Source organism: Oncorhynchus mykiss, chromosome 21, assembly GCF_057628025.1.
Source record: "Oncorhynchus mykiss isolate SJ-2025 chromosome 21, ASM5762802v1, whole genome shotgun sequence".
NCBI classification, from domain to species: domain Eukaryota; kingdom Metazoa; phylum Chordata; class Actinopteri; order Salmoniformes; family Salmonidae; genus Oncorhynchus; species Oncorhynchus mykiss.
The window spans coordinates 3,618,201-3,641,438 of NC_143042.1; the positions used below are offsets into that span (position 1 = coordinate 3,618,201).

Genomic DNA, 23,238 nt, shown 5'->3' on the forward strand with positions numbered 1-23,238 from the left:
AGTTACAGTCTCCAATGAGTTAATAGTTATGGTCTCCAAGGAGCTGATAGTTATGGTCTCCAAGGAGCTGATAGTTACGGTCTCCAAGGAGTTGATAGTTACGGTCTCCAAGGAGTTGATAGTTACAGTCTCCAAGGAGTTGATAGTTACGGTCTCCAAGGAGTTGATAGTTACGGTCTCCAAGGAGCTGATAGTTACGGTCTCCGAGGAGCTGATAGTTACAGTCTCCGAGGAGTTGATAGTTACGGTCTCCGAGGAACTGATAGTTACGGTCTCCGAGGAGCTGATAGTTATGGTCTCCAAGGAGTTGATAGTTATGGTCTCCAAGGAGCTGATAGTTATGGTCTCCAAGGAGTTGATAGTTATGGTCTCCAAGGAGTCGATAGTTACGGTCTCCAATGAGTTGATAGTTATGGTCTCCAAGGAGCTGATAGTTATGGTCTCCAAGGAGTTGATAGTTATGGTCTCCAAGGAGTTGATAGTTATGGTATCCAAGGAGCTGATAGTTATGGTCTCCAAGGAGTTGATAGTTATGGTCTCCAAGGAGCTGATAGTTATGGTCTCCAATGAGTTGATAGTTATGGTCTCCAAGGAGCTGATAGTTATGGTCTCCAAGGAGTTGATAGTTATGGTCTCCAAGGAGTTGATAGTTATGGTCTCCAAGGAGCTGATAGTTATGGTCTCCAAGGAGTTGATAGTTATGGTCTCCAAGGAGCTGATAGTTATGGTCTCCAAGGAGTTGATAGTTATGGTCTCCGAGAAGCTGATAGTTGCGGTCTCCAAGGAGTCGATCTAAAACTAGTCTATAGTCATTTGAAACAAGTAAACTGTACATGAAGTGTAGGCTAGTCATACTGAGGCGATGAATGGTGAGGAATAGGCCTTTCAATTACACATAGAAAAAAACACACACAGAGACAGACACACAACACATGCATGCACACGTACAGAAATCATACGTGAAGACATATGCACACGAGCACACAATGCATTTCCATGAGATTTATTTAAGAATGTGGAAACTATGTTGTGAAAATATTTAACATGTTGGAATACATTCAAGAAAAGAAAACGTGGATGCTCCAAATACATATGCTACATATTGATGCTCCAAATACATATGCTACATATTGATGCTCCAAATACATATGCTACATATTGATGCTCCAAATACATATGCTACATATTGATGCTCCAAATACATGTGCTACATATTGATGCTCCAAATACATATGCTACATATTGATGCTCCAAATACATATGCTACATATTGATGCTCCAAATACATATACTACATATTGATGCTCCAAATACATATGCTACATATTGATGCTCCAAATACATATGCCTACATATTGATGCTCCAAATACATATGCTACATATTGATGCTCCAAATACATATGCTACATATTGATGCTCCAAATACATATGCTACATATTGATGCTCCAAATACATATGCTACATATTGATGCTCCAAATACATATGCTACATATTGATGCTCCAAATACATATGCTACATATTGATGCTCCAAATACATATGCCTACATATTGATGCTCCAAATACATATGCTACATATTGATGCTCCAAATACATATGCTACATATTGATGCTCCAAATACATATGCTACATATTGATGCTACAAATACATATGCTACATATTGATGCTCCAAATACATATGCTACATATTGATGCTCCAAATACATATGCTACATATTGATGCTCCAAATACATATGCTACATATTGATGCTCCAAATACATATGCTACATATTGATGCTCCAAATACATATGCTACATATTGATGCTACAAATACATATGCTACATATTGATGCTCCAAATACATATGCTACATATTGATGCTCCAAATACATATGCTACATATTGATGCTCCAAATACATATGCTACATATTGATGCTCCAAATACATATGCTACATATTGATGCTCCAAATACATATGCTACATATTGATGCTCCAAATACATATGCTACATATTGATGCTCCAAATACATATGCTACATATTGATGCTACAAATACATATGCTACATATTGATGCTACAAATACATATGCTACATATTGATGCTACAAATACATATGCTACATATTGATGCTACAAATACGTATGCTACATATTGATGCTCCAAATACATATGCTACATATTGATGCTACAAATACATATGCTACATATTGATGCTCCAAATACATATGCTACATATTGATGCTCCAAATACATATGCTACATATTAATGCTCCAAATACATATGCTACATATTGATGCTCCAAATACATATGCTACATATTGATGCTCCAAATACATATGCCTCATATTGATGCTCCAAATACATATGCTACATATTGATGCTCCAAATACATATGCTACATATTGATGCTCCAAATACATATGCTACATATTGATGCTCCAAATACATATGCTACATATTGATGCTCCAAATACATATGCTACATATTGATGCTCCAAATACATATGCCTACATATTGAGTGAAGAAAGATTCTTCTCTATTCGACCAATGATACAATGGGGAACATTTGATCCAGCTCCTATAGAGAGAATTTCTGAGAACTATTGACTCAGAGACAGAGAGAGAACATCAAGAAATATTTGAATAGGAGTTCTGAGAGAGGTCTTGTTTTGTTTCCTGGTATTGCTGAGATCTGAATAGGCCTATCTGATCCAGTCTGACATTTAGTTCTGAGTAGAAGGTTGTCTTGTCTCATGATCCTGAGTTGTGAATGCCGACTCCAACATCCGTGATGCCCTTTGACCTGGGTCGTGTTCATTAGGGTGCCTGTTTTCAAATTTTGTGTAACCCAAATGAAAACAAGTATTTCTTATTGGACAAGTACTTCTCCCTTTCACTTAGTTTTAGACTTTTTTCTTCTGTTTTGTGCCTATTAAATACAACGCTGATTCCTGAGCAGTCACATCCATGGTGAGCATATGACCCATTGTCTGATTACTCACCTTAGAAACTGATCCCAGTTCAGTTCCTATGGCGCGAGAGAGGGAGATGATTGGTCCCCCAGGGGTTCTACTGGGTCCCATGGAGCCAATCAGAGATCAAAGAGAACAATTGCTTCCTTCATTCTTGCTGACATCAACAACTCTCTCTCTGTAGTGGGTGTGAGAGTCCCAAAAGATGAACTTCTGAGATTTAGGCAGAGAGTTTAACATAGGATATTGACATCTGATATTGACATCGGGGCTGTTGACATCATACCTTTAGTGAAAGGTGTTTCAATGATGCTTCATTCATCTGTGGGGAGAAAAGAGAAAATGACTAGGACTTGACGTTGACACGCACGCACGCACGCACGCACGCACGCACGCACGCACGCACGCACGCACGCACGCACGCACGCACGCACGCACGCACGCACGCACGCACGCACGCACGCACGCACGCACGCACGCACGCACGCACGCACGCACGCACGCACGCACGCACGCACGCACGCACGCACGCACGCACGCACGCACGCACGCACGCACGCACGCACGCACGCACGCACGCACGCACGCACGCACGCACGCACGCACGCACGCACGCACACACACACACACACACACACACACACACACACACACACACACACACACACACACACACACACACACACACACACAGCTTCATTAAGGCTGTAAGCCCTAGCCTCCTTGAGGTGCTCATCACTTCTGCCAGTCCCTGGGGAGAGTGGCATTACCAATTACCTGCCACAGGATCCCAGTCTCCTCATTATAACACCCAAAGGGACGCACAAACACACACATGACCACACAAATGTGTACTCTCACGCCCGCACACACATACACAATTCAGTCCCAATCAAAATCCTATTTTCCCTAACCCCTAAACATAACCTGTTTTCTTACCCAAAAACCTAACCTTAAACATAACTCTAGCTCCTAACCCTAACCCATAACATAATTCTAACCCTAACACTAATTCTGACCTTAACCCTAAACTCCCTAGAAATAGCATTTGACCTTGTGGGGACTAACAAAATGTCCCCAGTTGGTCTGATTTTGGTTTGTTTACTATTCTTGTGGAGACTTCTGGTGTGTGTACACAAACACACACCTTCACTGTGTATAACCTGTATCTGTTGCATCAATATCACACACCACCAGATCACTAACACACCACCAGATTACTAACACACCACCAGATCACGCCCCCCCATCAGATCACTAACACACCACCAGATCACTAACACACCACCAGATCACCAACACACCACCAGATCACTCTGGCACCACCAGATCACTAACACACCACCAGATCACTAACACACCACCAGATCACTAACACACCAACAGATCACTAACACACCAACAGATCACTCTGGCACCACCAGATCACTAACACACCACCAGATCACTAACACACCACCAGATCACTCTGGCACCACCTGATCACTCCCGCCCCACCAGATCACTAACACACAACTAGATCACTAACCAGATCCCTAACACACCACCAGATCACTCTGGCACCACCAGATCCCTAACACACCACCAGATCCCTAACACACCACCAGATCCCTAACACACCACCAGATCACTCTGGCACCACCAGATCCCTAACACACCACCAGATCACTAACACACCACCAGATCACTCTGGCACCACCAGATCCCTAACACACCACCAGATCCCTAACACACCACCAGATCACTCTGGCACCACCAGATCCCTAACACACCACCAGATCACTCTGGCACCACCAGATCCCTAACACACAACCAGATCACTCCTACACCACCAGATCAGTTCCACAGCACCATATCCACATCCCTCTCTCTCAGAATGATCCAGAACTCTCTCATGCTTCCTCCTGACCTCTAAGGCCTGACAGGAAATTGAGAGTCTTTGTGTCTATAACGGAGGCTGAGAAACACATTGAGACGTGGACATCCTCTCAAACTCACATCAAAACCCAGCACATCTTGTGTAAGAACAATACTCAGCCTATCTCTGTATGACTGTTACCTTGGTGTGTTCCCATCTGGATAGGAGGCATAATGCTCAGGTCTGCTGGTAGTCCCACATACACACCTCCATAGTTCCTGAGAGAAGAGGACACACACACACACACACACACACACACACACACACAACCACACACACACACACACACACACACACACACACACACACACACACACACACACAGATTGAGAAAGACAGATAGATAGACAGGTCTTGTTCACAGTGACCTTCAAGCAAACAAAGTCACACACACAGGTCATGTTACTCACATCCTTTTTTCTTCTTCTTGTGCAGACTCCTCTGTGCTGTAAATGACATCATCAGTCAGTAATAGTCAGTAACAATTCAGTCAGTCAGTAATAACTCAGTCAGTAATAACTCAGTCAGTAATACTTCAGTCAGTCAGTAATACTTCAGTCAGTCAGTAATACTTCAGTCAGTCAGTAATACTTCAGTCAGTCAGTCATAACTCACTCAGTCAGTCATAACTCATTCAGTCAGTCATAACTCATTCAGTCAGTCAAAACTCAGTCAGTCATAACTCAGTCAGTCATAACTCAGTCAGTCAGTCATAACTCAGTCAGTCAGTCATAACTCAGCCAGTCAGTAATAACTCAGGCAGTCAGTAATAACTCAGGCAGTCAGTAATAACTCAGCCAGTCAGTAATAACTCAGCCAGTCAGTAATAACTCAGCCAGTCAGTAATAACTCAGCCAGTCAGTAATAACTCAGGCAGTCAGTAATAACTCAGGCAGTCATAACTCAGTCAGTCAGTCATAACTCAGTCAGTAATAACTCAGTCAGTTAGTCATAACTCAGTTAGTCAGTAATAACTCAGTCAGTAATAATTCAGGCAGTCAGTAATAACTCAGTCAGTCAGTCATAACTCAGTCAGTAAGTCATAACTCAGTCAGTTAGTCATAACTCAGCCAAGTCAGTAATAAGTCAGCCAGTCAGTAATAACTCAGTCAGTCATAACTCAGTCAGTCATAACTCAGTCAGTCAGTCATAACTCAGTCAGTTAGTCATAACTCAGTCAGTCAGTAATAAGTCAGTCAGTCAGTAATAACTCAGTCAGTAATAACTCAGTCAGTCATAACTCAGTCAGTCAGTCATAACTCAGTCAGTCAGTAATAAGTCAGTCAGTCAGTAATAACTCAGTCAGTCATAACTCAGTCAGTCATAACTCAGTCAGTCATAACTCAGTCAGTCAGTCATAACTCAGTCAGTCAGTCATAACTCAGTCAGTCATAACTCAGTCAGTTAGTCATAACTCAGTCAGTCATAACTCAGTCAGTCAGTCATAACTCAGTCAGAAATAACTCAGTCAGTCAGTAATAAGTCAGTCAGTCAGTAATAACTCAGTCAGTAATAACTCGGTCAGTCATAACTCGGTCAGTCATAACTCGGTCAGTCATAACTCGGTCAGTCATAACTCAGTCAGTCAGTAATAAGTCAGTCAGTCAGTAATAACTCAGTCAGTAAGTCATAACTCAGTCAGTCAGTAATAAGTCAGTCAGTCAGTAATGAGTCAGTCAGTAATAACTCAGTCAGTTAGTCATAACTCAGTCAGTCAGTAATAAGTCAGTCAGTCAGTAATAAGTCAGTCAGTAATAAATCAGCCAGTCAGTAATAAGTCAGTGATAAGTCAGTAATAAGTCAGTAATAAGTCAGTGATAAGTCCATCACCCCCGGGAGCTCTGACACACGGTCAAACACACGGTCACATCAGACAAAGGTTAATGAATGGCATGGCTAGTGATCAACTCAGGTCTGTCCAATATGTAAATGTACGTGTTCATGGGTGTTCACCGTCAAGGGGTCTTTTCTCCACCAGAGACCTGTTTTGAAGCTCTGTAGCAGTGCCGAAACCAGTCTCATTGATGACCTGGCTATCATTATTTTCAGTCATTTAGCAGAGGCTGTTATCCAGAGCGACTTTCAGTCACACTTTTTTTTAACTTCGTACTGGTCCTCCGTGGGAATCGAACCCATACTCTCCCACAACCCTGGCATTGCAAGCACCATGCACTACCAACTGAGCCACATGGGACCCGCTAGGCTTGTTGAGAACTTGGCTTGCCTGTCAATATGTTTATCAGGCAGCTTGTTGAGAACTCTGCCTAACTGTCGATATGCTTATCAGGAAGTAGTCCACAGTATTTGACTAATGTCTGACTCATTAATTCTAGGAAATTGTGTTTTTCCTTTTATAGTTGAGAGGCAGGGCCCTGTGGGCAAGGTGAGGACTGAGTGTGAGTGAGACCGGATGGAGATGTTTGTGGTGCCTGGCTGGGATAAACAGAGCAGTGACGTGGAAGGTTCTTCACCTTTAATGAAAGAACATAACCTATTAGCTTACAACAACCACATATTCTCCACCTACAGCTGTCATACTGACAACAACAGCATATTCTCCATCTACAGCTGTCATACTGACAACAACCACATATTCTCCACCTACAGCTGTCATACTGACAACAACCGCATATTCTCCATCTACAGCTGTCATACTGACAACAACAGCACATTCTCCATCTACAGCTGTCATACTGACAACAACAGCATATTCTCCATCTACAGCTGTCATACTGACAACAACAGCACATTCTCCACCTACAGCTGTCATACTGACAACAACCAAATATTCTCCATCTACAGCTGTCATACTGACAACAACAGCACATTCTCCATCTACAGCTGTCATACTGACAACAACAGCATATTCTCCATCTACAGCTGTCATACTGACAAAAACCACATATTCTCCACCTACAGCTGTCATACTGACAACAACAGCACATTCTCCATCTACAGCTGTCATACTGACAACAACAGCACATTCTCCATCTACAGCTGTCATACTGACAACAACAGCACATTCTCCATCTACAGCTGTCATACTGACAACAACAGCACATTCTCCATCTACAGCTGTCATACTGACAACAACCACATATTCTCCACCTACAGCTGTCATACTGACAACAACAGCACATTCTCCACCTACAGCTGTCATACTGACAACAACAGCACATTCTCCATCTACAGCTGTCATACTGACAACAACAGCACATTCTCCACCTACAGCTGTCATACTGACAACAACAGCATATTCTCCACCTACAGCTGTCATACTGACAACAACAGCACATTCTCCACCTACAGCTGTCATACTGACAACAACAGCACATTCTCCACCTACAGCTGTCATACTGACAACAACAGCATATTCTCCACCTACAGCTGTCATACTGACAACAACAGCACATTCTCCACCTACAGCTGTCATACTGACAACAACAGCATATTCTCCACCTACAGCTGTCATACTGACAACAGCACATTCTCCACCTACAGCTGTCATACTGACAACAACAGCACATTCTCCACCTGCAGCTGTCATACTGACAACAACCACATATTCTCCACCTACAGCTGTCATACTGACAACAACAGCACATTCTCCATCTACAGCTGTCATACTGACAACAACAGCACATTCTCCACCTACAGCTGTCATACTGACAACAACAGCACATTCTCCATCTACAGCTGTCATACTGACAACAACAGCACATTCTCCACCTACAGCTGTCATACTGACAACAACAGCATATTCTCCACCTACAGCTGTCATACTGACAACAGCACATTCTCCACCTACAGCTGTCATACTGACAACAACAGCACATTCTCCACCTGCAGCTGTCATACTGACAACAACAGCACATTCTCCACCTACAGCTGTCATACTGACAACAACAGCACATTCTCCATCTACAGCTGTCATACTGACAACAACCACATATTCTCCACCTACAGCTGTCATACTGACAACAGCACATTCTCCATCTACAGCTGTCATACTGACAACAACAGCACATTCTCCACCTACAGCTGTCATACTGACAACAACAGCACATTCTCCATCTACAGCTGTCATACTGACAACAACAGCACATTCTCCACCTACAGCTGTCATACTGACAACAACAGCACATTCTCCATCTACAGCTGTCATACTGACAACAACAGCACATTCTCCATCTACAGCTGTCATACTAACAACAGCACATTCTCCATCTACAGCTGTCATACTGACAACAACAGCACATTCTCCATCTACAGCTGTCATACTGACAACAACAACAATAACAACACGGGCTCAATGCCGATTCCCCCTACTCCCCAAATAATGTGTACACTCGTTAGTGCTCCCTTAAGAATTGAAAAGCAGTGGATTAGTGAGAGAAATATGGGCTTGGGGCCAGAGAGAGACAACCATACTCACACTTCTTCTTTGGAGGCTTCAGCTGGACCTGTGAGAACAAAAGGTATATTCATTTAAGATGGTTGAACGGTCCTCTAATACAGGACTAGTAAAGGTATGTTAATACAGGACTAGTAAAGGTCTGTTAATACAGGACTAGTAAAGGTCTGTTAATACAGGACTAGTAATACAGGACTAGTAAAGGTCTGTTAATACAGGACTAGTAATACAGGACTAGTAAAGGTCTGTTAATACAGGACTAGTAATACAGGACTAGTAAAGGTCTGTTAATACAGGACTAGTAATACAGGACTAGTAAAGGTCTGTTAATACAGGACTAGTAAAGGTCTGTTAATACAGGACTAGTAATACAGGACTAGTAAAGGTCTGTTAATACAGGACTAGTAATACATGACTAGTAAAGGTCTGTTAATACAGGACTAGTAATACAGGACTAGTAAAGGTATGTTAATACAGGACTAGTAATACAGGACTAGTAAAGGTCTGTTAATACAGGACTAGTAATACAGGACTAGTAAAGGTCTATTAATACAGGACTAGTAATACAGGACTAGTAAAGGTCTGTTAATACAGGACTAGCAAAGGCCTGTTAATACAGGACTAGTAAAGGCCTGTTAATACAGGACTAGTAATACAGGACTAGTAAAGGTCTGTTAATACAGGACTAGTAAAGGTCTGTTAATACAGGACTAGGAAAGGTCTGTTAATACAGGACTAGTAAAGGTCTGTTAATACAGGACTAGTAAAGGTCTGTTAGTACAGGACTAGTAAAGGTCTGTTAATACAGGACTAGTAAAGGTCTGTTAATACAGGACTAATAAAGGTCTGTTAATACAGGACTAGTAAAGGTCTGTTAGTACAGGACTAGTAAAGGTCTGTTAATACAGGACTAGTAAAGGTCTGTTAATACAGGACTAATAAAGGTCTGTTAATACAGGACTAGTAAAGGTCTGTTAGTACAGGACTAGTAAAGGTCTGTTAATACAGGACTAGTAAAGGTCTGTTAATACAGGACTAATAAAGGTCTGTTAATACAGGACTAGTAAAGGTCTGTTAGTACAGGAATAGTAAAGGTCTGTTAATACAGGACTAGTAATACAGGACTAGTAAATATCTGTTAATACAGGACTAGTAAAGATCTGTTAATACAGGACTAGTAAAGATCTGTTAATACAGGACTAGTAAAGGTCTGTTAATACAGGACTAGTAAAGGTCTGTTAATACAGGACTAGTAAAGGTCTGTTAATACAGGACTAGTAAAGGTCTGTTAGTACAGGACTAGTAAAGGTCTGTTAATACAGGACTAGTAAAGGTCTGTTAGTACAGGACTAGAAAAGGTCTGTTAATACAGGACTAGTAAAGGTCTGTTAGTACAGGACTAGTAAAGGTCTGTTAATACAGGACTAGTAAAGGTCTGTTAATACAGGACTAGTAAAGGTATGTTAATACAGGACTAGTAAAGGTCTGTTAGTACAGGACTAGTAAAGGTCCTCTAATACAGGACTAGTAAAGGTCTGTTAATACAGGACTAGTAATACAGGACTAGTAAAGGTCTGTTAATACAGGACTAGTAAAGGTCTGTTAATACAGGACTAGTAAAGGTCTATTAATACAGGACTAGTAATACAGGACTAGTAAAGGTCCACTAATACAGGACTAGTAATACAAGACTAGTAAAGGCCTGTTAATACAGGACTAGTAAAGGCCCACTAATACAGGACTAGTAATACAGGACTAGTAAAGGTCTGTTAATACAGGACTAGTAAAGGTCTGTTAATACAGGACTAGTAAAGGTCTGTTAATACAGGACTAGAAAAGGTCTGTTAATACAGGACTAGTAAAGGCCTGTTAATACAGGACTAGTAAAGGTATGTTAATACAGGACTAATAAAGGTCTGTTAATACAGGACTAGTAAAGGCCTGTTAATACAGGACTAGTAAAGGCCCACTAATACAGGACTAGTAATACAGGACTAGTAAAGGTCTGTTAATACAGGACTAGTAAAGGCCTGTTAATACAGGACTAGTAAAGGTCTGTTAATACAGGACTAGTAACACAGGACTAGTAAAGATCTGTTAATACAGGCCTAGTAAAGATCTGTTAATACAGGACTAGTAAAGATCTGTTAATACAGGACTAGTAAAGGTCTGTTAATACAGGACTAGTAAAGGTCTGTTAATACAGGACTAGTAAAGGTCTGTTAATACAGGACTAGTAAAGGTCTGTTAATACAGGACTAGTAATACAGGACTAATAAAGGTCTGTTAATACAGGACTAGTAAAGGTCTGTTAATACAGGACTAGTAAAGGTCTGTTAATACAGGACTAGTAAAGGTCTGTTAATACAGGACTAGTAAAGGTCTGTTAATACAGGACTAATAAAGGTCTGTTAATACAGGACTAGTAAAGGTCTGTTAATACAGGACTAGTAATACAGGACTAATAAAGGTCTGTTAATACAGGACTAGTAAAGGCCTGTTAATACAGGACTAGTAAAGGTCTGTTAATACAGGACTAGTATCGGTATGTTAATACAGGACTAGTAATACAGGACTAGTAAAGGTCTGTTAATACAGGACTAGTAAAGGTCTGTTAATACAGGACTAGTAATACAGGACTAATAAAGGTCTGTTAATACAGGACTAGTAAAGGTCTGTTAATACAGGACTAGTAAAGGTCTGTTAATACAGGACTAGTAATACAGGACTAGTAAAGGTCTGTTAATACAGGACTAGTAATACAGGAATAGTAAAGGTCTGTTAATACAGGACTAGTAAAGGTATGTTAATACAGGACTAGTAATACAGGACTAGTAAAGGTCTGTTAATACAGGACTAGTAAAGGTCTGTTAATACAGGACTAGTAAAGGTCTGTTAATACAGGACTAGTAATACAGGACAAGTAAAGATCTGTTCATACAGGACAAGTAAAGGTCTGTTAATACAGGACTAGTAAAGGTATGTTAATACAGGACTAGTAAAGGTCTGTTAATACAGGACTAGTAATACAGGAATAGTAAAGGTCTGTTAATAAAGGACTAGTAATACAGGACTAGTAATACAGGACTAGTAATACAGGACTAGTAAAGGTATGTTAATACAGGACTAGTAAAGGTATGTTAATACAGGACTAGTAATACAGGACTAGTAAAGGTCTGTTAATACAGGACTAGTAAAGGTATGTTAATACAGGACTAGTAAAGGTCTGTTAATACAGGACTAGTAAAGGTCTGTTAATACAGGACTAGTAAAGGTCTGTTAATACAGGACTAGTAAAGGTCTGTTAATACAGGACTAGTAAAGGCCTGTTAATACAGGACTAGTAAAGGTCTGTTAATACAGGACTAGTAATACAGGACTAGTAATACAGAACTAGTAATACAGTACTAGTAAAGGTCTGTTAATACAGGACTAGTAAAGGTCTGTTAATACAGGACTAGTAATACAGGACTAGTAATACAGGACTAGTAATACAGGACTTGTAAAGGTCTGTTAATGCAGGACTAGTAAAGGTCTGTTAATACAGGACTAGTAAAGGTCTGTTAATACAGGACTAGTAATACAGGACTAGTAATACAGGACTAGTAATACAGGACTAGTAAAGGTCTGTTAATACAGGACTAGTAAAGGTCTGTTAATACAGGACTAGTAATACAGGACTAGTAAAGGTCTGTTAATGCAGGACTAGTAAAGGTATGTTAATACAGGACTAGTAAAGGTCTGTTAATACAGGACTAGTAAAGGTCTGTTAATACAGGACTAGTAAAGGTCTGTTAATACAGGACTAGTAATACAGGACTAGTAAAGGTCTGTTAATACAGGACTAGTAAAGGTCTGTTAACACAGGACTAGTAATACAGGACTAGTAATACAGGACTAGTAATACAGGACTAGTAAAGGTCTGTTAATACAGGACTAGTAAAAGTCTGTTAATACAGGACTAGTAAAGGTCTGTTAATACAGGACTAGTAAAGGTCTGTTAATACAGGACTAGTAAAGGTCTGTTAATACAGGACTAGTAAAGATCTGTTAATACAGGACTAGTAATACAGGACTAGTAATACAGGACTAGTAAAGGCCTGATAATACAGGAGTAGTAATACAAGACTAGTAAAGGTCTGTTAATACAGGACTAGTAAAGGTATGTTAATACAGGACTAGTAATACAGGACTAGTAATACAGGACTAGTAATACAGGACTAATAAAGGTCTGTTAATACAGGACTAGTAAAGGTCTGTTAATACAGGACTAGTAAAGGTCTGTTAATACAGGACTAGTAATACAGGACTAGTAATACAGGACTAGTAAAGGTCTGTTAATACAGGACTAGTAAAGGTCTGTTAATACAGGACTAGTAAAGGTCTGTTAATACAGGACTAGTAAAGGTATGTTAGTACAGGACTAGTAAATTTCTATTAATACAGAACTAGTAAAGGTCTGTTAATACAGGACTAGTAATACAGGACTAGTAAAGGTCTGTTAATACAGGACTAGTAAAGGTCTGTTAATACAGGACTAGTAAAGGTCTGTTAATACAGGACTAGTAAAGGTCTGTTAATACTGGACTAGTAAAGGTCTGTTAATACAGGACTAGTAAAGGTCTGTTAATACAGGACTAGTAAAGGCCTGTTAATACAGGACTAGTAATACAGGACTAGTAAAGGTCTGTTAATACAGGACTAGTAAAGGTCTGTTAATACAGGACTAGTAAAGGTCTGTTAATACAGGACTAGTAAAGGTCTGTTAATACAGGACTAGTAAAGGTCTGTTAGTACAGGACTAGTAAAGGTCTGTTAATACAGGACTAGTAAAGGTCTGTTAATACAGGACTAGTAAAGGTCTGTTAATACAGGACTAGTAAAGGCCTGTTAATACAGGACTAGTAATACAGGACTAGTAAAGGTCTGTTAATACAGGACTAGTAAAGGTATGTTATTACAGGACTAGTAAAGGTCTGTTAATACAGGACTAGTAAAGGTCTGTTAATACAGGACTAGTAAAGGTCTGTTAATACAGGACTAGTAATACAGGACTAGTAAAGGTCTGTTAATACAGGACTAGTAATACAGGACTAGTAAAGGTGTGTGTTACAGACGTCGATACTTTGTGATTTTTTAAACTAAATGTATTTGAATGTTTACCTATTTTTGTAACTTGAGTCTGATAATTATCTGTACAAAACAATCTGATAATGCTTGTGGAATATAAAAAATCTTGCTTGATATATGTTTTCCAGTTTCTTGAAATACTTTGCAAATTCAACTTATTTCTATATGAAAACTGACATGGTTTATTCATTCCATTTCCGTTTTAGTAGACACTCATCCAGAGTAACTTACAGTGGTGAGTGCATACATTTTCATACTTTCTCGTACTGGTCTCCCGTGGGAAACAAACCCACAATCATATTATTGCAAGTACCATGCTCTACCAACTGAGCCAAATCATCACAGGGGGTGCTGCAGCACACTCAGTACCCCTACTTCCCACGGCTATGCCTAAATCTACCTACCTTCACCTATAGTGCCTTCGGAATGTATTCCCACCCCTTAACCTTTTCCACATTTTGTTGTGCTACAGCCTGAATGTAAAATGGATTCAATTGAGATTTATTTTGTCACTGACCTACAAGGTGTTGTGTTAAGGACCAATCCAATACAACACATTGCTGAGTATTTTCAAGCATAGTGGTGGCTGCATCATGTTATGGGTATGCTTGTAATCGTTAAGGACTGGGGAGTTTTTCAGGATAAAAAAGAAAAGGAATGGGCCTCCTGAGTGGCTCAGAGGTGTAAGGCACTTCATCACAGTGCTTGAGGCGTCACTACAGACCCGGCTTTGATCCCAGGCTGTGTCACAACCGGCCATGACCGGGAGTCCCATAGGGAGGTGCACAACTGGCCCAGCGTTGTCCGGGTCAGGGGAGGGTTTGGTCGGGGGGGATTTACTTGGCTCTTCGCGCTCTAGTGTGCTCTGGTGGTGGGCCGGGCGCCTGCAGGCTGACTCCGGTCATGAGTTGAATAGTGTTTCCTCCGACACATTGGTGCGGCTGGCTTTCGGGTTAAGCAGGTGGGTGTCAAGAAGCGTGGTTTGGCGGTCATGTTTTGGAGGACTCATGACTTGACCTTCGCCTCTCCTGAGCCCGTTGGGGAGTTGCAGCTATGAGAGAAAATAGCAATGGATATTGCTCTGTGTCTGTCTCTGTGTCTGTCTCTCTCTGTGTGTGTGTGTGTGTGTGTTGTGTGTTGTGTGTGTGTGTGTGTGTGTGTGTGTGTGTGTGTGTGTGTGTGTGTGTGTGTGTGTGTGTGTGTGTGTGTGTGTGTGTGTGTGTGTGAAATCTCTCCCATCCACTGTTTTATAAAGAAAAGGCAGAGAAACAGAGAAGCCTTGACTGCTTTCAGTGTTCATGAGCTTGGCCATTGTCCCATTGTGAGTGCTGTTGAAAGCATCTTGTCCCTGAGTCACCTATCGATTCTGTACTCAGGCTGTCATCAGAGTACCACTCTCCTCAGTCATAACATATATATCTGGTCAGATAGTCATCAGAGTACCACTCTCCTCAGTCATAACAGATATATCTGGTCAGGTAGTCATCAGAGCACCACTCTCCTCAGTCATAACAGATATATCTGGTCAGGTAGTCATCAGAGTACCACTCTCCCCAGTCATAACAGATATATCTGGTCAGGTAGTCATCAGAGTACCACTCTCCCCAGTCATAACAGATATATCTGGTCAGGTAGTCATCAGAGTACCACTCTCCTCAGTCATAACAGATATATCTGGTCAGGTAGTCATCAGAGTACCACTCTCCCCAGTCATAACAGATATATCTGGTCAGGTAGTCATCAGAGCACCACTCTCCTCAGTCATAACAGATATATCTGGTCAGGTAGTCATCAGAGTACCACTCTCCTCAGTCATAACAGATATATCTGGTCAGGTAGTCATCAGAGTACCACTCTCCCCAGTCATAACAGAATAATCTGGTCAGGTAGTCATCAGAGTACCACTCTCCCCAGTCATAACAGATATATCTGGTCAGGTAGTCATCAGAGCACCACTCTCCTCAGTCATAACAGATATATCTGGTCAGGTAGTCATCAGAGTACCACTCTCCCCAGTCATAACAGATATATCTGGTCAGGTAGTCATCAGAGTACCACTCTCCTCAGTCATAACAGATATATCTGGTCAGGTAGTCATCAGAGTACCACTCTCCCCAGTCATAACAGAATAATCTGGTCAGGTAGTCATCAGAGTACCACTCTCCCCAGTCATAACAGATATAACTGGTCAGGTAGTCATCAGAGCACCACTCTCCTCAGTCATAACAGATATATCTGGTCAGGTAGTCATCAGAGTACCACTCTCCCCAGTCATAACAGATATATCTGGTCAGGTAGTCATCAGAGTACCACTCTCCCCAGTCATAACAGATATATCTGGTCAGGCTGTCATCAGAGCACCACTCTCTCCAGTCATAACAGATATATCTGGTCAGGTAGTCATCAGAGCACCACTCTCTCCAGTCATAACAGATATATCTGGTCAGGTAGTCATCAGAGCACCACTCTCCCCAGTCATAACAGATATATCTGGTCAGGTAGTCATCAGAGTACCACTCTCCCCAGTCATAACAGATATATCTGGTCAGGTAGTCATCAGAGCACCACTCCCCCCATCTGGTCAGGTAGTCATCAGAGCACCACTCTCCTCAGTCATAACAGATATATCTGGTCAGGTAGTCATCAGAATACCACTCTCCCCAGTCATAACAGATATATCTGGTCAGGTAGTCATCAGAGCACCACTCTCTCCAGTCATAACAGATATATCTGGTCAGGTAGTCATCAGAGCACCACTCTCCTCAGTCATAACAGATATATCTGGTCAGGTAGTCATCAGAGTACCACTCTCCCCAGTCATAACAGATATATCTGGTCAGGTAGTCATCAGAGCACCACTCTCTCCAGTCATAACAGATATATCTGGTCAGGTAGTCATCAGAGCACCACTCTCCTCAGTCATAACAGATATATCTGGTCAGGTAGTCATCAGAGTACCACTCTCCTCAGTCATAACAGATATATCTGGTCAGGTAGTCATCAGAGCACCACTCTCCCCAGTCATAAGAGCTATAGCTGGAGACTAACAGATACTGTGATAGATCAAATCAGATCACGAGCGCACACACACACACACACCACACACACACACACACACACACACACAAAAAAGGAGGAAACAGCTGATACTAGTGGTCTACTGTTAGTCAAGGTAAACAAGTAATATCCTCAACCTCAGCTATACTAGTGGTCTACTGTTAGTCAAGGTAAACAAGTCATATCCTCAACCTCAGCTATACTAGTGGTCTACTGTTAGTCAAGGTAAACAAGTCATATGATGGTGTTGTTCATGTGACAGTTGATAATATGTTAACTGTAGTAGATGTTAACCAGTACATCAGTAGGACATGGTGTCTGTCTATGGTACTCTCGTTACCTGTTCATTTTCACTAGTATCCATTTTCCATACACAACATTACATGTTCAATTAGAGGTTGAAAATGCCTTCTATTGAACATCAAACCCAAGGCACATTGGCCAAACATATTGAATATAACAGACTAACATAGAACATCTGCTTTCATAAGGGTTTCTCTTTTCACAATGATCATGTCAGGGGAAAGCATTTCAAGGATAATGTCTATTGGCTTTGATTTCTGAAATTCTCTCTCTCCCTCAGTGTTGACGCATCAATGATATCAAGACTGCTGCTTGGATTCAAACTGACAGTGTGTCTGATTCAACTAGTTTAGCTTCAGATCAACACACACACTCACACACGCCAGGCAAGCATGCACACACGGTTGCACTTGAATGAGCGAGCGCATACACACACACACAAACAAACAAACAAACACACACAGAAATAATTGCCCACAGACTGTACACAGAAGGTTCTTCTGTACCCTACATCTCTATTCATATAAAACTCCATAACTCTCCATAATTATCAATCCCTGTTTCCACAACTCTCTATTGTAAAACCCTGTTTCCAAAACTCTCTATTGTAAAACCCTGTTTCCACAGCTCTCTATTGTAAAGCCCTGTTTCCAAAACTCTCTATTGTAAAACCCTGTTTCCACAACTCTCTATTGTAAATTCTGTTTCCACAACTCTCTATTGTAAATCCCTGTTTCCACAACTTGATATTGTAATTCCCTGTTTCCACAACTCTCTATTGTAAATTCTGTTTCCACAACTCTCTATTGTAAACCATGTTTCCACAACTTTATATTATAGATCGATGGCACACTCACCTCCTCCAGCCGTGCTGGTCGTTGAGGAATATCCACAACCCATCTCACATCCACACTGACCTGACAAGGTGAAAAAGGGAGTCACGGAGAGAGAGAAGAAGTGGAGAAGAGGGGAAGAGGGGGACAGTAGTAGTGGAGAGAAGAGGTGGAGAGGGGGACAGTAGTAGTGCGGTCTTTGGTTTGCTGCTGCTGTCTCTCTCTGTGGTGCTCTCTGAGTGTCTCCACTGTGAGACTGAAGCAGCATGTTAGGATTGGGGGAGGAAACTTAAAGAGAGGGGAGGAGGAGAGAGCGAGGGAGGAAGAGAGAGGTTAACTGTTGTAACACTGTGTGAGAGAGAGAGAGAGAGAGAGAGAGAGAGAGAGAGAGAGAGAGAGAGAGAGAGAGAGAGAGAGAGAGAGCGAGGGAGGGAGGAAGAGGGAGGTTAACTGTTGTAACACTGTGTGTGTGTGTGTGAGAGAGAGAGAGAAAGAGAAAGAGAGGAAGAGAGAGGTTAACTGTTGTAACACTGTGAGAGAGAGAGAGAGAGAGAGAGAGAGAGAGAGAGAGAGAGAGAGAGAGAGAGAGAGAGAGAGAGAGAGAGAGAGAGAGAGAGAGAGAGGGGGCGATGGGGAGAGTGGGTATATTCCTCTCCCTGGTGGGGTTGCCCAGGTAACAAGGAGTGGGCATGTCAGGGAGTGGGCTCAGCCAATGAGAGGGCTGTGTGTGTGTGTGTGTGTGTGTGTGTGTGTGTTTCCTTGTTCTCTACTTCCGTCTTGAGACAACCAGCCCGTTGAAGCAATTGAATCAATCTATTTCAACCTAATCAAAAATCTCAACACACCAAAAGCTTACTTGCAAGGAATAACTGTCTTCAAAGGACTACATCCACATCTGTACAGGTCTGATGGCCATATAACCTTACTGAACCGGGCTACATCCACATATGTACAGGTCCGATGGCCATATAATCTTACTGAACCGGGCTACATCCACATCTGTACAGGTCCGATGGCCATATAATCTTACTGAACCGGGCTACATCCACATCTGTACAGGTCCGATGGCCATATAATCTTACTGAACCGGGCTACATCCACATCTGTACAGGTCCGATGGCCATATAACCTTACTGAACCGGGCTACATCCACATCTGTACAGGTCCGATGGCCATATAACCTTACTGAACCGGGCTACATCCACATCTGTACAGGTCCGATGGCCATATAACCTTACTGAACCGGGCTACATCCACATCTGTACAGGTCCGATGGCCATATAACCTTACTGAACCGGGCTACATCCACATCTGTACAGGTCCGATGGCCATATAATCTTACTGAACCGGGCTACATCCACATCTGTACAGGTCCGATGGCCATATAATCTTACTGAACCGGGCTACATCCACATCTGTACAGGTCCGATGGCCATATAATCTTACTGAACCGGGCTACATCCACATCTGTACAGGTCCGATGGCCATATAATCTTACTGAACCGGACTACATCCACATCTGTACAGGTCCGATGGCCATATAACCTTACTGAACCGGGCTACATCCACATCTGTACAGGTCCGATGGCCATATAACCTTACTGAACCGGGCTACATCCACATCTGTACAGGTCCGATGGCCATATAACCTTACTGAACCGGGCTACATCCACATCTGTACAGGTCCGATGGCCATATAACCTTACTGAACCGGGCTACATCCACATCTGTACAGGTCCGATGGCCATATAACCTTACTGAACCGGGCTACATCCACATCTGTACAGGTCCGATGGCCATATAACCTTACTGAACCGGGCTACATCCACATCTGTACAGGTCCGATGGCCATATAATCTTACTGAACCGGGCTACATCCACATCTGTACAGGTCCGATGGCCATATAATCTTACTGAACCGGGCTACATCCACATCTGTACAGGTCCGATGGCCATATAATCTTACTGAACCGGGCTACATCCACATCTGTACAGGTCCGATGGCCATATAATCTTACTGAACCGGGCTACATCCACATCTGTACAGGTCCGATGGCCATATAATCTTACTGAACCGGACTACATCCACATCTGTACAGGTCCGATGGCCATATAACCTTACTGAACCGGGCTACATCCACATCTGTACAGGTCCGATGGCCATATAACCTTACTGAACCGGGCTACATCCACATCTGTACAGGTCCGATGGCCATATAACCTTACTGAACCGGGCTACATCCACATCTGTACAGGTCCGATGGCCATATAACCTTACTGAACAGGGCTACATCCACATCTGTACAGGTCCGATGGCCATATAACCTTACTGAACCGGGCTACATCCACATCTGTACAGGTCCGATGGCCATATAATCTTACTGAACCGGGCTACATCCACATCTGTACAGGTCCGATGGCCATATAACCTTACTGAACCGGGCTACATCCACATCTGTACAGGTCCGATGGCCATATAACCTTACTGAACCGGGCTACATCCACATCTGTACAGGTCCGATGGCCATATAACCTTACTGAACCGGGCTACATCCACATCTGTACAGGTCCGATGGCCATATAACCTTACTGAACCGGGCTACATCCACATCTGTACAGGTCCGATGGCCATATAACCTTACTGAACCGGGCTACATCCACATCTGTACAGGTCCGATGGCCATATAACCTTACTGAACCGGGCTACATCCACATCTGTACAGGTCCGATGGCCATATAACCTTACTGAACCGGGCTACATCGTCAACATAATCTTACTGAACCGTGCTATATCACCAATATAATCTTACTGAACCGTGCTATATCACCAATATAATCTTACTGAACCGTGCTATATCACCAATATAATCTCACTGAACCGTGCTACATCACCAATATAATTTTTACTGAACCGTGCTATATCACCAATATAATCTTACTGAACCGTGCTATATCACCAATATAATCTTACTGAACCGTGCTATATCACCAATATAATCTTACTGAACCGTGCTATATCATCAATATAATCTCACTGAACCGTGCTACATCATCAATATAATCTTACTGAATCTCACTACCCTCTGTAGTGCCTTGTGGTCGGAGGCCGAGCAGTTGCCATACCAGGCAGTGATGCAACCTGTCAGGATGCTCTCAATGGTGCAGCTGTAGAACCTTTTGAGGATCTGCGGACCCATGCCAAATCCTTTGTCCCCTGAGGGGGAAAAGGTTTTGTCATGCCCTCTTCACGATGGTCTTGGTGTGCTTGGACCATGTTAGTTTGTTGGTGATGTGGACACCAAGGAACTTGAAGCTCTCAACCTGCTCCACTACAGCCCTGTCCATGAGAATGGTCCTCCTTTCCCTGTAGTCCACAATTATCTCCTTTGTCTTGATCACGTTGAGGGAGAGGTTGTTGTCCTTACGCCACATGGCCAGGTCTCTGACCTCCTCCCTATCAGCTGTCTCATCATTGTTGGTCAACTTAATGATGGTGTTGGAGTCGTGCCTGGCTGTGCAGTTATGAGTGAGCAGGGAGTGCAGGAGGGGACTGAGCACGCGCCCCTGAGGGGCTCCCGTGTTGAGGATCAGCATGGCGGATGTGTTGTTACCTACCCATACCACCTGGGGGTGGCCCGTCAGGAAGTCCAGGATCCAGTTGCAGAGGGAGGTGATCAGTCCCAGGCTCCATAGCTTAGTGATGAGCTTTGAGGGCACTATGGTGTTGAACGCTGAGCTGTAGTTAACGAATAGCATTCTCACATAGGTGTTCCTTTTGTCCAGGTATGACAGGGCAGTGCAGAGTACAATAGAGATTGCATCATTGGTGGCCTCCCGAGTGGCGCAGTGGTCTAAGGCACTGCATCGCAGTGCTAGCTGTGCCACTAGAGATTCTGGGTTTGAGTCCATGCTCTGTAGCAACTGGCCGCGACTGGGAGACCCATGGGGCAGCGCACAATTGGCCCAGTGTGCGTCCGGGGTTAGGGGAGGGTTTGGCCGGCCAGGATGTCCTTGTCCTATCGCGCACTAGTGACTCCTGTGGCTGGCCGGGCACAGTGCACGCTGACACAGTCGCCAGGTGTATGGTGTTTTCTCAGACACTTTGGTGTTCGTATGGGAGTTGCAGCGACGAGACAAGACTGTAACTACCAACTGGATACCAAAAAAAACAGGGGACATTTTTTTTTATAAGAAAAGATTGCATCATCTGTGGATCTGTTGGGGTGGTATGCAAATTGGAATGGGTCTAGGGTTTCTGGGATAATGGTGTTGATGTGAGCCATGACCAGCCTTTCGAGATACTTCATGGCTACAGACGTGAGTGCTACGGGTCAGTAGTCATTTAGGCAGGTTACCTTAGTGTTCTTGGGCACAGGGACTAATCTTACACATAATGCACTTTTAATGTTTGAGTATCCATGTCTCCAGCCCTCCCTGAGCTTTCTGACACAGTTCACTGTTTATGAAGCACGTGCTGCTGATTGCGTCAGGGGAAAGTTGAAGTAGAGTTACCAGGGCATTAGCTACTGGATGCAGCCGTGGATGGGCCCTGAGTGTCGTCAAGATCGAAAGTTTAAAATGAAAGCCAGACAAAATTAGAGAAAACATGTCAAGCACAAA

At 42.6% G+C, this 23,238-nt stretch overlaps 1 long non-coding RNA gene across 1 annotated transcript; it reads right to left on the reverse strand.

Annotated features, from left to right (window-relative positions):
• Nucleotides 1-987: 987 nt before the first annotated feature.
• On the reverse strand, nt 988-18,881 carry LOC149972944 (uncharacterized). The gene is made up of 5 exons (XR_016490435.1): nt 18,643-18,881; nt 9,317-9,344; nt 5,292-5,327; nt 5,023-5,099; nt 988-3,285 (listed from the first exon to the last, which is right to left on the reverse strand). It is a non-coding gene; the product is annotated as an uncharacterized LOC149972944 (long non-coding RNA).
• Between the last annotated feature and the right edge of the window lie 4,357 nt (nt 18,882-23,238).